Consider the following 17,465-nt stretch of genomic DNA (forward strand, 5'->3'; position numbering starts at 1 on the left):
TTTACTGACACCTGGATCCCAAGCACAGGAACATCAGAGCATGGGACTGACTTGCTCCATAAACTGCAAAAGCATGAGAGAAGCCCCTGCTCACTGCAGGATCACTCTGTTGCCTGGGACTTGCAACCCCAAGGTAACTGCAAGACAAAGAGAACACAGGGCCTTGTTTGCCTGTCTGCAGTTTGCTCTCTTTGATAGCACTTTGTGGAAAGTAATTCATTGTTTTCCTGTTTGCATGATCTTTTACACAGCAACGTTTACAAACAGATAAAGGAGCCCTCCAAGCCACCCAGAACCTGACACCAAATTTCCTTCTTGTGTCAAACGGAATACACGTTTCACAAATGTATGTTTTCCTGTGCACTAAGAAATCTCTGGAGATCACCACCACGAAGGCCTGGCCTACACAGAAAAGTTACATCGACATAGCCACAGCCGTAGCTATGCCAACCTAACCCCCAGTGCAGATGGGGTTGTATCAGCAGAACAATTCTTCCACCGAACACCTGGAAAGGTGGATCATCACCGGTGATGGAAAAACCCCTTTCATCACCGTCGGGCATCACCACGCTAGGGTGCTACACCAGTCCAGCTGCAGGGTCCAGAGCGTAGACGTGGCCTAAGTCTCTGCACCTGTAGTCTACAGGCTCAGCAAATGCCTGGCAGCTGCCACACAGAAGAGGTTCAAAGATTAGGTTGAAGCAAAACCACTTCTGCTGCTGGATACCTAGTGCAGGCGAGTGCCTGCGATGTGGGGGAGAGGAGATTTTTCTTGGACAGAGGGAGGTGAGGGGGGAGGGAGTTAGGAAGAAATGAATTGTTAACGCCCTCAACTCTACTCAAATTTGAGAGCCACCAGTTGCCTTTAAGTGATTCAAAAATACAAAGAGCAGAAGAACATGGGGCCTGCCTGACCCAGAAAGCAGCCAAAAGGAACAAACTTTTAACAGCATTTTAATTTGGAGAGAATAGATGTCAATCATTTGAGTCCAATGAGAAACGATGGCATGCCCACACACCCGTACAGCACTTCCAACCAGCTGTGCCCAAGCTTCCCATTTGACTCCGCTTCCCTCGGGGTAAGACGCAGCGTTTCTACAGGACATGCAGCTGAATCAAAACCGATAGTGGCACTAGAATGTCTGCAGCTACCGAGAGCAGTTCAAATCGGAATTCCTCCAGTCTTCAATGTCTTTGGGAATTCCAGATGCCATTCCTATTAGCTACTCAAGCTGCTTTTGAGAGGTCCATGCCAGAAGCCATCTGACACTAGCTCCATCTTCCTCTTGCAGCCACCCCCAGGAGCAGGTCAGGTTATCTGCATGCACACAACCTGGGCAGGGAGGTAAAGTTACAGTCCTGTGTAACTCAGGGGTGTTCGTATTGGCCACGTTATTGAGCTACCTAAACAGGAAAGCAACACAACAGATCTAGATAAGCATCCTTCAGCACCCAACTGAAAGACAAAGGGGCAGCTGTTAGCATCAAGGATCCTGCCTCTGACAAGGCTGGTTTTGCCAAAGCTGGAAGCCTGGCACACAGAAGAACCCTAAAGGGTTAAAAGCCCCTCTCAGGCAAGGAAGGGGCCAGGCAACAGCTCCGTGTCCAGTCTGGTGGCTTCAAAATGCTTTGGTTCTAGCTAAGGACCGCTGTGCTTGGCCACCGTATGAACCATGGGCAGTGCTCCCGGTGGGAAGAGAGCTGCAGGGTCTCAGCCAGCGATCGCAGGGGACTGCAGCCCAGGCCCTGGCCAAGCATGGCAGAATTATGGGATCCCACCACAAAGGGGGTGTGCTCCAGGTGGGAGGGGACAGAGGGGCAGCTACCCAGTAAGTGGGATAACCACTTGAGTCCTTGCATCAATACGTTTCCTGGCACAAGCTAAATGAAGCTAGCCGGCACACGTTTAACTAATCTGGCTTTAAGCCGATCGTAAGATGTGTGTTAGAACAAAGCCTGCAGGACCCACATGCTCTCAGGATGCAGAGGGGAGGCAGGAGCAGCCTGGAGCCACCCACCTGCAGCCTGTTGGCATCTGACAGCTGCAAACATTTGCACTGCAGACCAGATATGCTGTGGCAGGGCACATGGGCTGCAGCCAGCAGCGTCCCCACAGCTAAAGCACATTTGGCCCTTTAATCGCCATGCTCCACTAGGTAGCTTTGGCCCCCAGCTACTGTGCTGGGGAAGGGACTAGCCCCCATTTATGGCTGCTGAGGTTTCTGCTTTTTGAATTAGCTAACCTGGAGAGGGAGGACTCCTAGCAGGGCCCATCCCCTCCCCCCACCGTAGTGCAGGCTCGCTCTATTCCTAGGGGCCGTCTTGAGCAGTCTGTGTCCCAAGTGACAGGGCTCCCTGCCTTCCCACGGGACATTACTGCATGGCTTCTGTTTCTGCATTACTTCTGGTTTCTGTTCCCTTTGCTGTTGTTCTTAGTTAGCTCCTCCAGCTGCTCACCATCTGCACTGAGTCCAGCTCCTGCCAGGGTTCCAGATTTCACTGGCCCTCCGACCCTGGCGTCGGACAAGTTCTCTTTGCAGGCAGAAGACGCGCACAAGCTTGGAAGCCAGCCACGGAGGGAGTGCAGAATGGCTACGGTGCTGGCCCAGGGCGTTCCGGGCAGGAACCATCTCCACACCCCCTTTTCCCTTCACCCAGTGCCCAGCAGAATAGAGCCCTGACCCTGCCTGAACCTCCGGGTGCTACAGGAGCAGTGGAGACTGTGCGAGGTGCGCTCAGATGGCACATCCCCGTCTCTATGGAGTCACGCTGACAGCATTCGGAGCAGCACTTCTGAAGGTCACAGGAACCAGCCCGTTCGACAGCGGGCATCTGATTAGCCCCCAGCACGAACCCAGCTAGCAAAAGCCAGAGCTATTTTTAGGAGTAAACAAACGCTGCTGAGATGGAGGCACGAGGAGGCTCCGTCCCATAATTAGAAATGCATGGATGTTTTAAATTTGCCCTGTGAGAAAGCCATGTGTTTTTGCAGAGCTGCTACTGACCAAGAGAGATGGGTCTGTTTGGGGCTGGCCATTGGCCCCCAGCTGGGCTGGGTTAGTATGCAGGGACACCAAATGAATGATGTGGTAACATCAAAGTGTCTGTCAGTTACCAAGTTCCTGGTGAGAGCAGAAAGCTCATTCTGAACCCACAAGAGTCCCGCTCAGGGTCAGGATTTTGATCCCAGGAGCTCGTCAGACTGATGGGCCCAGTCAGACCTCACTGCGCCAGTCCCACGTCCAGCTCTTACCATTTCCCCTTCAGGGTTCTGTGCTCACTCATGTGGGACTTATCCAGACACCAGCTGCCTCCAGCTTCCCCAAGACAACTCAGCCTCTGCGCCCAACAGAGTATCCAAGTTACTGTCATGCGGCCGCAAGAGCACCCTGGATATCTGGTATCACTGGGGCAGGGGGGTGTTTACAGACACCTTTTTCCAAGCACCACACCCCATTTCCCCTTTGCTCTCAAAAGCAATGAGCTCCACTCCAGCCCCAGAACAGCATTAGCTCTCTGCCCAAATCCAAGCGCTTTCCTGACACAGGCTTTGGGAACCCTGGGAGAAAGAATGACAAACCACTCAGTTACTCACACCCAAAGGCTCCATGTTGGTACACAGACAAGACAGCTGTGTTACGTTCACCAGGACCCAGGACATCTCAAACCCTGAACATCCCCCCTCTGGACTCCGATGCCAGCCCCACTGAAAGCTGCTGGTGCTTTTGTTCTAATCCTGCGGGAACTGGCTTGAAGCCTTGGAGCACCCCTCTGTATGCGTGCAGGTCTCAGGGTGCTTTACAGACTGGGAGTTAACACAGCAGCTCACAGACGAGGACAGCTATAGAGAGGTTAACCAGCTTCCACAGACCCAAGAACAAGTGGGCATGCAGCTCAGAGACCCCATTTCTACCTTCTATAAGGCCCCCCCCCACTTTGTATCATCAGACCTGTGGCGGCCAACAGGTTATGAAACAGACAGGGTTCTGACGCACAAGGAGGAGACACGATGGGTAGGAAACAGCAAGGTGATGGCCATGAAAGACTCTGCAAATAAGGTGAGGGGGAGAATGTCTGTAACCATGAGTTCACTTGTCTGGCAGCGATCTGCACCCTCTTCCCGCTAAGCAAAGTGAAGGCTCCTCTCAGCCAGGAGCTGGGTACCTGCGAGTTCTGTTAGATTCAAAACCTGAACCAGGCTGACAAAGTGCCACCCTCCCCAGCGATAACCCCACTGCATCGCACCAAGTGCAGCTGGGGGAAGGAGACTGCCCCTGTCAAAACCTCCAACTCTCCCCCACATGGGAACCTGGGCGAATTCTTAATGTAGTTGGTGCAGAGCTGAGGCTCTGGGACCCTCGGGTCCTGACGTTCCCTTCCTTAACGTCTGGCCCCGAGACTCTTTCCCGGTCTGCATGGCACAGTCTAGGATTTCATGCCCCCAAAGCTCTGCCCTAGTCTGATGCCCCCAAAGGGGCCGATGATGTTCCATGCAAACCCCAGCCATACCATCGCCCAGGGGCAGGTCCTAGAAGGAGCCGGTTCTTCCCTAGCTGTTGAGTTCTGTGACTACAGGCTCATGATTCACCAGTGGCCAAAAGTCACGCAAAAGACACTCTGCATCTACAGCTGGCCTCACCAACCAGCAGCATCTGTCCCAGGACCCCAAACGAGGCTTCCACCACAGCCAGCCTCATCCTAACTGCAGCTAGGCCAGGTTCATGCCAGAACTGCAAGTTCTTCCTCTGGGATCGTTAGTTCCACCCAAGGGATGCTTGCTGGCACCGCCCATTCCTCTTCCCATTGTGACCCCTCACATGACAACCTGGTAAACCCGAGACACAGGGCCATGGGGTGGCATCCACAGCCCCCCCCGCCCCAGACATGGGGCGACAGGGCAATTCACAACACACTGTTTCATTACAAAGGAGCTTCCTCTTCCAAACGAGGGGGCCTTCCGATTGGTTGAGGCTGGCCCTCTAAGCCAATCAAACCACAGACTGTCACAGGACCGACACCTCTCACTCCAGAGAGGCGCTCTGGGTTTGCCCTCCTGGGTTTAATTCCCAACAGTGGCTCCTTGGCATGGGCGAAGTGGTAAGACAGCGTGCCCCTGCAGCGGCTGGCTCTCCTAAGGCCTCCTCAGCTCTGGCCTCACGGGCCACCCATTATACCCCATCCCTATGGGCATCTCCCGAGCGCCAAATGGTGGGGGATCCCTTGCTGCCATCAGCCTGGATGCGGGTAGTGACGGAGCCACGCAGACTGGCCTTACTGCAAGGCTCCCCGGTTCGTTTGGATCTGGGCTTGTGACTTTAACCAAGGCGCCAAGTCCTGCCAGAACTTTGGCTCCAAACCTAGGACCTGGGAGACTGTGCATGCAGGTGGTGTGGGAGGGGACAACCCACTGCAGGGAGGCACTTCCTCTGGAATCTCTCTGCTGATTAGGTGCCAGATTCACACCCAGGCCACCGGCACACCACGAAGCAGGCCATTTCCAGGACTGCATTTTAAGCACAGCCGCCCTGTGACACACCAGTGTGTTTCCACCCCGGCAGAAGGGGAAGAGAAGCTCCCTGGGGCGCCGTGGCAGGCAGAGGGAGAGCCCTTGTGAGTCCCCTGGGTGCAGGGTACGGAGCTGCACAGCAGCATTTCAGTGGAGGATACAGCGAACCTTTCCCTCCACTGGTTGACGTGCCTGCAGTCCCTATTCCCCTCTGGCCGGGGAGGCTGTCACACACCCAGAGCAGTTAAACAGCACACACAATATCCAAGTGCAGACTCCCTACCTGCTGCTTGAGGCCTCTGCAGAGTGAAGCCTGCAGTAATCCTGCAACTTTGCTGTCCCTGTGAAACAGCGTGAACAGAAAGCTCCCCTGCACAGGCAGCTTTGTGAGGTGAGCAGCAGGTCGTAATCTGCACAGACTGACCACGAGCTCTTTGGGCAGGACCATCCTGTACTATGTGTCTGAACAGCACCTGGCCCAACGAGGCCCCTATGGGGCTACTGCGATAAAAGTGCACCTTTAAAACACCAGAGTGAAATCCTCCTCTGAGCCCCGGCACTGGGGCGGTGAGGAAACTGCTGTCCAGCCCCACCTGACTCCCACTACAGCAGCATCTGAGCGCCTCACAATCTGCAAGGTATTTATCAGTGTCCTTATCCCCAGTGCTCCGAGCGGCTTTAGTCAAACAGGGAGTCTGGGGCAGAGCAAGGGCTGGAACCCAGGTCTCCCATGTCCTAGGGCATAAGCCCGAACCACGGCACCCTCCTTCCTCTCTGATTGAGGGGGCTACAGCAAACTGTTTAAAATTGCCCCACTTTGCAAGAAATCCTAAGCTATAGGATGGGAGCCACTTTGGAGCGCCACTGAGAACTGCAGAAGCTCTGACCTGTTTTGGATCCCAGAATCTCGATGCCAGAAGAACACGATGAATGTGAGCAAGCCGGTGGTACGGTGGAAGGAAAGGCACATCTCAAACCACAGTGCTGCGGCCCAGGCAAGGGCACCGCGAGTTCACGCTGTCCTGGCATGGCAGCCGCCGAGCGGAACAGAGCTCTCGCTTCCAGAACTCAGCCAGCTCCAGCCAGGAAAATATTACTTCATACTCCACAACATAAAGAAGGAGAGGATTAAATTCAGCTTTCTGCCCCTCGCCCCTCTGAACTCTGCCTGATGTGGGTGGACAGCCAAGAGTCAGCAAAGCGGTGGCAAGTGCCCCAGCAGCAGGGGGTCTGAGCAGCGCCGTGCAGCTGCTGCATGCCAGGAAGGGTGCAAGCTGCCAAGGAATGTGCCAGTTTCTCCTCTGCCGTGGAGGGTAAGTCCCAGCAGAGAACCCTGGAGCAGCATGGAGAACAGGCGCACTGGGGTTAGGGGAACAAAGCACCTACCACATCCCCGGGAATCCCAGCACAAAGCTTTAGGCACAACAAAGCACCTCTATGCTTGAGTCAGGATGGGGGAGGGAGAAACATGCCCCATTGGTTTTCGAAGGGGATGCAAGGAGGCAAACACCAACAGTGGTGCAAGGAGTCTCTCCGGACAGAGGATCCCACAGCTCCATGAGGGTAAGGCGTGGGGGTGCCGTTAACCAGATGACTTACCCTGACATCTTCCCTTCAGCCTGGGTGTCTGCTCTTCCACAGTGGTGCGCTATCTAAGTGCCCCCCCACAACACCCCCACACACACACACACTCGGAGGGAGACCACGTTCTATGCTGCCTCCCCTCCACAGAGCCTCCGACAACAACGCATTCGCTCGAATGCACAAGAGTAAAGCTCAACTGAATTCAGACATGTGCTAAAGCAACCCCCTTACCAGCCTGCTCTCCTGGCTCAGCCAACCCAGCCGTTTGTGCAGCAGGGGCCAGGTAAAGCCTATTCAAAGCAAACAAGCCCACATCTCCGGTGTCTGCACCTGTCCTCTGCAGGGGAAACAGTTGTTCTACATCCCGCCACACATCCAGGAAAGCAGCTTAACTGCGTGCGCGCAGCGGCAACCACAGATCAGGAAACCTTGGCGCCCAATGGAAAGCAGAGGACAGAATCTGTGCTAAGGGATGGGGCTTATGTGCCAAATCCCATAAACAGATATCTGGAGGGTACCAGCAGCTCCAACGCTTGGGAGTGAAGTCCCACAGCAGGGCAGTCAGCCAGGGATAGGGGCCATGCACATGCCTGTCCCAGGGGCATGCCCTCAGCATGGAGGTGGTTTAACATTGCGTAAAGACAGCGATTGTTTTCCCCGGCCCCCAAAAAACCCATAGTCCCTAGAATCCCCCACTGACTTGGAGGTGGAAGCCCGTTCTGAACACATGCACTGACTGCCTCCCTCACCACCAGGCTTCTCCTGGAGAGCACACAAGTAGCCACTCCGTGCCACAGCACAAAGGTCCCAAAGGTGAGGCCCTGCAAAAATTGCATGGGTTTTGGGTTTGTTTTTTTAATTCCTGGCAGTGTCCTGGGTGGACGTTTGAGTTTCATGTCAAGAGACATGCATGGCCAGTGAGCCCCCACCGCACTGCTGTGATTGTCCCATAGCAGGGAGGCTGACATGGGCATCCCCGCTTCTGCTGGGGTGGCTAGTGGGGTGATCCCAACCTGGAGGGGGCGGGCCAGGAAAGGGGCCTGACTCCTTCACAGTGAGCTGCAGCCCAGACTGCCCCTGCTGCTTCCTGTCCCGCCAGAGGGGTGGTGCAGACACCACAGTGATTAAGAGCCCAGCCACCACGGGCCCCAGGAGGCCAGGGGAGACACCGCAGCATCAGCTGTTGAAGAGCTGAGACCAGGATCCTCTGCTCGGAGAGGGTCTATCCCATCCTGCAACCACGACCACCAGGCCAGGGTCTCCTCACGCCCCAATCCCCTCACCTCCAGAATAGCCAGCCCCAAACCCCCAACAGCCGATGGAGCAACTCTGCTCTCCTGGCCGCCACACAGAGTATGGGCTCCCGGACCCGGGTACCAAAGCTCAACTTCCCATCATGCCCCCTCTTCACCAAGCCAGCCTACATACCCCAATCAGGAGCAGGCAAGCAGTCTCCAAAGCCCCAGGGCCCAAAGTCCCCACCCAAACCCCACACAGTGTGGGAGACTATAACACTAGATAAAACAAACATATTTGGATTTTTTTAATTTAAATCAGTTATGTAAACATGTTTCTTTTTAAAAATAAATCTGTTTACTGTTAAATTTGAAACTATGAAAACCTACGTTGAAGCCTAAACTTCCTATAATCTCCTAAAATCTTTTAAACAAAAACCAAGACTGCGCCAATGAGCTCTCTCTCCAGCTCTAAGGAGTTAAAGGGTGCTGCTGCTCTTTTAATTACAGAATTGCAGGAAAACATCTAGCTGTTGAAGTCAGCTCAAGCTAGATATCGTAAATGTGTCTCAATCTTAGAATCACAGAACTGGAAGGGACCTCGAGAGTCCAGTCCCCTGCACTCGTGGTAGCACAAAGTATTCTCTAGACCACTCCTGACAGGTGTTTGTCCAACCTGCTCTTAAAAACCCCCAGCGATGGAGATTCCACCACCTCCTTGGGCAATTTATTCCAGTGCTTAACCACCCTGACAGTTAGGAAGTTTTTCCTAATGTCCAACCTTAACCTCCCTTGCTGCAATTCAACCCCATTGCTTCTTGTCCTATCCTCAGAGGTTAATAAGAAAATTTTTTCTCCCTCCTCCTTTACAATCTTTTATGTACTTGAAAACTGTTATTATGTCCCCTCTCAGTCTTCTCTTTTCCAGACTAAACAAACCATTTTTTTTTCAATCTTCCCTCATAGGTCATGTTTTCTAGACCTTTAATCATTTTTATTGCTCTTCTCTGGACTTTCTCCAGTTTGTCCACATCTTTCCTGAAACGTGGCCCCCCAGAACTGGACACAATACTCCAGTTGAGCCCTTATCAGCGTGGAATAGAGTGGAAGAATTATTACTCATGTCTTGCTTACAACACTCCTGCTAATACATCCCAGAATGATGTTTGCTTTTCTTGCAACAGTGTTACACTGTTGACTCATAAGTAGCTTGTGATCCACTATGATCCCTAGATTGCTCTACCCTGGTACTCCTTCCTAGGCAGTCGTTTCCCATTTTGTATGTGTGCAACTGATTGTTTCTTCCTCAATGGAGTACTTTGCATTTGTCCCTATTGAATTTCATCCTATTTATTTCAGACCATTTCTCCAGTTTGTCCAGATCATTTTGAATTTTAGTCCTATCCTCCAAAGCACTTGCAACTCTCCCAGCTTGGTATCATCCGCAAACTTTATAAGTGCACTCTCTCTGCCATTATCTAAATCAGCGATGAAGCTATTGAACAGAACCGGACCCAGAATTATGTCACGTGCCGCAGGACACATCTGTTTTATTTTCGGTCACTACAATAGCACGAGCGCTGGTATTTACATCTTCCCTTTGGGAGCACTTCCAGTTTGCTGTGTGGAAAAGCTTTTGCACCTCACTTCCTTTGGGAGTCAGGTTAGCTAGCAAGTGCCCTGAGAGCTGTGTCTTCAGCTGGACTAGTTCCTTCAAAGCTGGGAAACCAACGGGGAGCTGAAGCAGCAGGAGAGCTTGTTCCCCCCTTTATTCCAATCTAGGACTGAAAACTAAGTGGGAGAGTATTCATTCTAAACACTTGATGGTCATGGGGCCACGTTTTCAAAGGTCTTTAGGCACCAAAATCCCACCAGGCACCTAAGCAGACTAACTCCCATCACTCTTGGGACAGGGACCATCTTTTCATTGTGTCTGTACAGCACCTAGAATCAGAGCCCTGATGGGGGCCTACAGGTGTTACTGCAACACAGACAAACAATGACTGTCTTAATGATAACATACCAAACAGTACAGCGCTCCCATCCCCAGGCACTGGTTCAGTACTGACTCACAAGAGCACCACTCACAGACACCATTTCTGGATTTCCCTTGGCTGTCTCCCATCCAAGGTCTCCTATCTAAGTTCCAATCAGGTACAACCCTGCTTAGCTTGAGGCTGGATGAGATCACAGCATGAGGGTGAGGTTCCAGGGAGGCCTCACTGGAAAGAGCCCCTTTATAGGAGAGTTTGAGCAAGATGTGACATGACAGCAGGCAAGGCGAGAACTCTGGGATGGGCACAGCATGAGGGAGGGATTGACCTGAGTGAAAGTGAGAAACATTTACCTGGGGAGTATCTGCACAGTCAGACGGAAGCTGCAATACACTGAATTACTGGCTCTCACCACAGAAAAGAAGTGGGAACTGAAAGGTGAAAGTTGTTTGAGGTTCTCCAGTTTCTTGGCAGGTGACAGTCATGACCCTCCCAGGCATGCTGGGGGGCCTCCTTGGTCCCCCGTGACATGAAATACCCAGGTTCAGGATTAGTGGCCTTTGCAGTGAGTACTCCTTGCCAAGCACCACAAGCGCCTCTTCCTCTGGATGCCTTTGTTGTGTGTGGGCTGCAGTCCCGGCCCGCTGGCTGCTTTCACATAATCTCTCACCAGAGACTACGAGTATCTTCGCTGCAAAGAGTGGTGTGTACTTTGCTCGGGTTAAACTAGCAGTGTAGACCCAGCAACTCAGCTTTTAACTCAGATTAGCTGCTCGAATGAACTCAAGCTGCTAACCCGAGTTAGGAACACACCTTTCATTTGCAATGACGATATACTCATAGACAGAGTTTCCTGAACCTGGCTGCCTCCTCCTGCCAAGAGCATGGACGCAAAGGATCACGAGCGTCCTGTCCATGACTGTTACTCTGTGTGTATGCTAAGGGGAGGCTGCTTCCTGCTTGAACTTCTGCAGTGTTAATGCAGCATTCTGCAGTTGATTTGTTACTGAAGTCGTGGGCATGAAGGGGTATCTGAAATGTTTGGAAAGGAATAAAAAAAAAAGTGCCCCTGCTAGAACTGTCCCATTGCTCAGTTATCCCTTAATTTGGATCCCTGAGTAGCCAGAGTAAATCACCCCCATTTTAGAAGCATCTTCTTTGCATGTTTGGTTTCCTGGAATACCTAATTTCAGAAGTAAAAGGCTAACTGTATTTTGGATATGTCACTCATCACTTACAATTCCAAAGCCAATAAGAAAATCTTTCAAAAGCTTGTAGCCACTCTTTCAGCTGAGGCATTTGTTGGGAATAATGTTATCTGTTCCCTGAAATATTTGGAATTATGCACAAGTTACTGAGCTGAGGGAGCTAGAGTCTAACTCAGAGTTCATTTTTCCTTTCTCAGCTTATCTCCCATTACTCAAATCACATCGGCTTCAAGCAGCAGCCGCTCCAGATCCTCTCTCAGGAACTAAGGGAGCCTCCAATATGATAAATATTTTCCACTGGAAACATGCATCAATTCCTCAACGGAGGCACTGATGCAGCCAGGTCCATTCTTCATTGGATTCCTTTTGATTTGTGGCTTCTCTCACAACCCAGAGTTTTTGGTCCAACAAGAGTTGGCTGAGGGAGGCAGGATTTTTTCCCATTCTAAGAGCAAAGTTGATGAATGTTGTTCCGAGTTCAAAATAAGGGGTTTGGAGTAATTACCCTTAGAAGTACCCAAGATGCAAGTATCTTAAGAAATAAGAGATGGGGACACAGTAACGGCTACTTTGAATTCCGCAGCAGGATCTGAGAGCAAGTCCAACAGGTCAGAGTACAAATAGATAATCGCGAAAGAAACCAAACTATCACCGGACCTTTCCCACATCCTGGAGATATTAGTGACTGCAGCATGGGCTAACACACTACTTTACCCTCCCATGTTAAACTTGGAGGGGGGAGGGAGGGGGAAGAGTAGAAAAATTATTTAGGCTGTATTTACTCAGCTGTCTTCATTCTCTGCTCTTGCAGCGAGAGTCACAGAGTGAAATCCCTGGTGGTTCTGAGAACTGCCCTAAAAATAAAAGAAATAATGCTGTATATATTAACGGGGGAGCAAAGGAGGCCACTGTTCCATTCCTGTCACTAGAAAGGCTGCTTAGCATCCAAAGGAGACAGCGTCAGCATTAAAGGTAAGCAAGCAGCCATATCATTTCAGGGTCCTCACACCTTCTCACTTTGTGGGAGCTCATTTTGGGGCAGTTATAGAAGGGTCTCAGCTAGCCAAATCCCACGCAACTCCACAAGATTTTATTCCCCACCCCAGTGTTAAACATCAGCCTTGGAAGTCAGTGGACACAGAAGAAAGTTCCTCCCAAAGAGAATGAGAGTGTCCCTGCAATCTGATAAATAAAACTGCAAAATATACTATAAACAGGTCAGATTTGCTGCAGGTCTGCCCCTGTCTTTTAGAAGGCAGATATCTATGATGCATAGATTGGGACTTTGTAATGTTACATGGGGAAGAGGACTGCTTGGGTTTAGAGTAAGAGAAATTGCTACATTTCTCATCCCTTTGGATCAATCTTCCAGCTGCAATGAGTTTAAGAAGTGTTCATCAGTAGCCGTCCATATCAAAGCAATAATTCCTTCCACCAACTTCCTGGGTTCAGCTTTCATTTTACAAAATCATTTCAAGTTGGTCCCAGTACTTCTGGGTAGCACACGCAAAATGGCCCAGCTGCTAACACAAACAGATGGGGAGAGAGGCGCCCCTCTCCCAGCCCGGCCATTATTCCCATTTTTAAAAAATGTTAAACTTTCCAAACAGACATGACTGAGAAACCAAGCCAGGCAGTCGTTAATACACAGGAGGCCAGAATACAGCTGACAAGCCAAAGAAAGAGGCTTTCTGCCTGGAGACCCCCCAGAACGAGTGAATTCCTATCATCAGGCTCCAGGTATCTGCCATATGCAAAAAGGATGCCCACAATCCCCATTTATAGGCAGCTGCACTATCATGCCTGACACAAAGGGTTAAAGCCAGCCTCTAAAATGACAACAAAAGTCAGAGAGCTGCAAGCAGCAATCTCCATGTAGACTGCATGCAGAGGCCATTTAGCTCAACTAGGATCCCATCCTCCTCCCCAAACTAGGCCTCTGCAGGCAAATGTCACTGCCTGCTCCACCAACTTTCTCTCCAGAGCCACAATGGACCATGCCAAGTCTCCACCACACTCATTTGCTTGTCTGTTGGATCCCCATGCTCTGTTCAGTGCATTGGACACTAAGCCCCAGCAGGGTTTCTCTCTTTCCAAATCTGCACAGGGCCCAACCCAGTGGGGTCCAGATCCCAGTCGGGGCCTTTGGCACCGCTCACATCACCAACACGCACACCTCTCCTGGGCAGCGCTCCAAGTTCATTTCACAGCCATTTCAAATCCACTTTATGCTAAGGGCCGGCCTGTCCCCAGCCAGAGCCTGGAACAAGGCTTCAGAAACACCCTCCACATGCACTGCCTCTCAGGGCCAGGTTCCTGACTGCCAGGCTCAGTCAAGACCCACTCCATGGTTTCTGAGGAAGTAAAAAGCCAGGCAGATGGAGTCAACATGAGTTTGGGGTTTTACATTCAAAATCCCCCTGTAACCAGTCCAGCCTACCCTGTACCCGCAGCCAACTGACAGCAACGGGGAAGGTCCTGCAGCCCCCTCCTCAGGCAAACTGAGAATGGCCCCCGGAGGGAAGAGCATCATCATCCAAGACATCTTCCTCTGAGCACTGGGGGCTCTTGCACTCCTCTGGGATGGCTGCAACGCATACAGCACCCCCTTGCATCGGGAGCCCCTGCAGACAGCAGTCACTTTACACCCTCCCCCCACTCCAGGAGATGGGTTGGCATAATGCACGCACTATCTCCCTGAAGTGTAGTGGTACAACGTGCCCAGCCGTGATACAATGGACACGGCCTCTCCCCCCACTGTCCCACCCTGAGATGGGAGGTTGCAATGCACAGCTGCCACCTCGAGCTCGCCTTCCCCCACCTCCCCAGGGCGGGAGGGTGCAGTGCACATAGAGCCCCCCCCCAGCTCACCTCCCCCCACCTCCCCAGGGCGGGGGAGTGCAGTGCACATAGAGCCCCCCCCCCAGCTCGCCTCCCCCCACCTCCCCAGGGCGGGGGGGTGCAGTGCGCATAGCCCCCCCCCAGCTCGCCTCCCCCCACCTCCCCAGGGCGGGGGGGTGCAGTGCGCATAGCCCCCCCCAGCTCACCTCCCCCCACCTCCCCAGGGCGGGGGGGTGCAGTGCGCATAGCCCCCCCCAGCTCACCTCCCCCCACCTCCCCAGGGCGGGGGGGTGCAGTGCGCATAGAGGCCCCCCCCAGCTCACCTCCCCAGGGCGGGGGGGTGCAGTGCGCATAGAGGCCCCCCCCAGCTCACCTCCCCAGGGCGGGGGGGTGCAGTGCGCATAGAGGCCCCCCCCAGCTCACCTCCCCAGGGCGGGGGGGTGCAGTGCGCATAGAGGCCCCCCCCAGCTCACCTCCCCAGGGCGGGGGGGTGCAGTGCGCATAGAGGCCCCCCCCAGCTCACCTCCCCCCACCTCCCCAGGGCTGGGGGGTGGAGTGCGCATAGCCCCCCCCCCCAGCTCACCTCCCCAGGGCGGGGGGGGGGCGCAGTACACATAGAGCCCCCCCCCCAGCTCGCCTTCCCCCACCTCCCCAGGGCGGGGGGGGGTGCAGTGCACATAGAGCCCCCCCCCCCAGCTCGCCTTCCCCCACCTCCCCAGGGCGGGGGGGTGCAGTGCGCATAGCCCCCCCCAGCTCACCTCCCCAGGGCGGGGGGGGTGCAGTGCACATAGAGCCCCCCCAGCTCACCTCCCCCCACCTCCCCAGGGCGGGGGGGTGCAGTGCGCATAGCCCCCCCCAGCTCACCTCCCCCCACCTCCCCAGGGCGGGGGGGTGCAGTGCACATAGCCCCCCCCAGCTCGCCTTCCCCCACCTCCCCAGGGCGGGGGGGGTGCAGTGCACATAGCCCCCCCCAGCTCACCTCCCCAGGGCGGGGGGGGGCGCAGTACACATAGAGGCCCCCCCCAGCTCGCCTTCCCCCACCTCCCCAGGGCGGGGGGGATGCAGTGCACATAGCCCCCCCCCCAGCTCACCTCCCCAGGGCGGGGGGGGGCGCAGTACACATAGAGGCCCCCCCCAGCTCACCTCCCCCCACCTCCCCAGGGCGGGGGGGTGCAGTGCGCATAGCCCCCCCCAGCTCACCTCCCCCCACCTCCCCAGGGCGGGGGGGTGCAGTGCACATAGAGCCCCCCCAGCTCACCTCCCCCCACCTCCCCAGGGCGGGGGGGTGCAGTGCGCATAGCCCCCTCCCAGCTCACCTCCCCAGGGCGGGGGGGGTGCGCAGTGCACATAGAGGCCCCCCCCAGCTCGCCTTCCCCCACCTCCCCAGGGCGGGGGGGGTGCAGTGCACATAGAGCCCCCCCAGCTCGCCTTCCCCCACCTCCCCAGGGCGGGGGGGTGCAGTGCGCATAGCCCCCCCCCAGCTCACCTCCCCAGGGCGGGGGGGGCGCAGTGCACATAGAGGCCCCCCCCAGCTCGCCTTCCCCCACCTCCCCAGGGCGGGGGGGATGCAGTGCACATAGCCCCCCCCCGCTCGCCTCCCCAGGGCGGGGGGTACAACGCACACAACCCCCCCGCGGCTGGGGGACGTGCCGCCTGCCCAGCCACGCTGCGACCGTCGCACAAACCGGGCCCGAGACCCACCGCTCCGCCGGCGCCAGCCCCGTCCGCCCCGCCGCAGCCCCACGTCCCGCCAGCCTCAGCCCGGCAGCGGCGAGCTCGCCCCGCCCCGCCCCGCCCCGCCCGGCGGAAACAGCCGAGGTGCCGCGGAACGACCCGAGCCCGCTCCCGAAAACCCGCGAGCGAAGGCGGAGACACCCGAAGCGAAAACCCCGCCCCCTTCCCGGAGCCAACGGCGAGTCCCGAGCAGGGGCGGAAACACCCGAGTCCGCCCGCCCCCGCCCCCGCCCCCGCCCCCGCCGTTACGTCACATCCATTTTTTTAAAGTGTCAGCGGGCGGCGGGAGCCGGGTTCGCCTGAACCCCGAAAAGAGCCCGGCGGCGCCGGGGACGGACACCCCGATCTGGGCACAAGCTTCCGGGGGTGAAACCCAGACCGGCGTGTCCGTCTGCGAGCGGCCGCCGCGCTCCCGCCCTTGGCAGGAGGGTGATTCGAGAGAACGGGCGGGGGCGGGGGCGGGGGCGGGGGCGGGGTGGGTCCGGGTCCCCCCCCGGGGCAGGGTCCCCCAGCGCAGCGCCCCCCGCCCCCCAGCGACCCCCCCCCAGCGCACCTCCCCTCAGTGACCTCCCACCCCGCTCCTCAGAGTCCCCCGGCCACTCCCCTGTGACCCCCCCCCAGCACCCGCCGCCCCGCCCCGCCCCTCAGAGCCCCCCCGCCGCCCTGTGACCGCCCCCAGCGACCCCCCCCCCCAGCGCACCTCCCCTCAGTGACCTCCCACCCCGCTCCTCAGAGTCCCCCGGCCACTCCCCTGTGACCCCCCCCCAGCACCCGCCGCCCCGCCCCGCCCCTCAGAGCCCCCCCGCCGCCCTGTGACCGCCCCCAGCGACCCCCCCCCAGCGCACCTCCCCTCAGTGACCTCCCACCCCGCTCCTCAGAGTCCCCCGGCCACTCCCCTGTGACCCCCCCCCAGCACCCGCCGCCCCGCCCCTCAGGGCTCCCCTGTGACCCCGCCGCCCCGCCCCTCTGTGACCCCCCCCCGCGCCCGTCGCCCCACCCTGCGTCTCAGAGTCCCCCCGCTCTCCTATGAGGCCCCCAGTGCCTGCCGTCCCACGCCTCAGAGCCCCCCCCGCCCCCCTGTGACCCCCCCGCGCCCGTCGCCCCACCCTGCGTCTCAGAGTCCCCCCGCTCTCCTATGAGGCCCCCAGTGCCTGCCGTCCCACGCCTCAGAGCCCCCCCCGCCCCTCTGTGACCCCCCCCGCGCCCATCGCCCCACCCTGCGTCTCAGAGTCCCCCCGCTCTCCTATGAGGCCCCCAGTGCCTGCCGTCCCACGCCTCAGAGCCCCCCCCGCCCCCCTGTGACCCCCCCGCGCCCATCGCCCCACCCTGCGTCTCAGAGTCCCCCCGCTCTCCTATGAGGCCC

At 56.2% G+C, this 17,465-nt stretch overlaps 1 protein-coding gene across 5 annotated transcripts in view; it reads right to left on the reverse strand.

The window, feature by feature from the left end:
- PIK3R2 (phosphoinositide-3-kinase regulatory subunit 2) overlaps window positions 1-16,155 on the reverse strand; it is a 38,233-nt gene extending 22,078 nt beyond the window's left edge. For 2 of the 5 annotated variants that reach the window (XM_073324591.1, XM_073324587.1), the window contains exon 1: window positions 16,070-16,149. The gene's annotated coding sequence lies outside the window, so the exon portion shown is untranslated. Of the gene's footprint in view, window positions 1-2,457; window positions 3,955-6,393; window positions 6,610-12,309; window positions 12,382-16,069 lie in introns of those variants that run through there. The other 3 variants (XM_073324589.1, XM_073324588.1, XM_073324590.1) reach the window with 3 other exon arrangements.
- Window positions 16,156-17,465: the final 1,310 nt, after the last annotated feature.

The sequence above is a fragment of the Lepidochelys kempii genome, chromosome 25 (genome assembly GCF_965140265.1).
Source record: "Lepidochelys kempii isolate rLepKem1 chromosome 25, rLepKem1.hap2, whole genome shotgun sequence".
Taxonomy (NCBI): Eukaryota; Metazoa; Chordata; order Testudines; family Cheloniidae; genus Lepidochelys; species Lepidochelys kempii.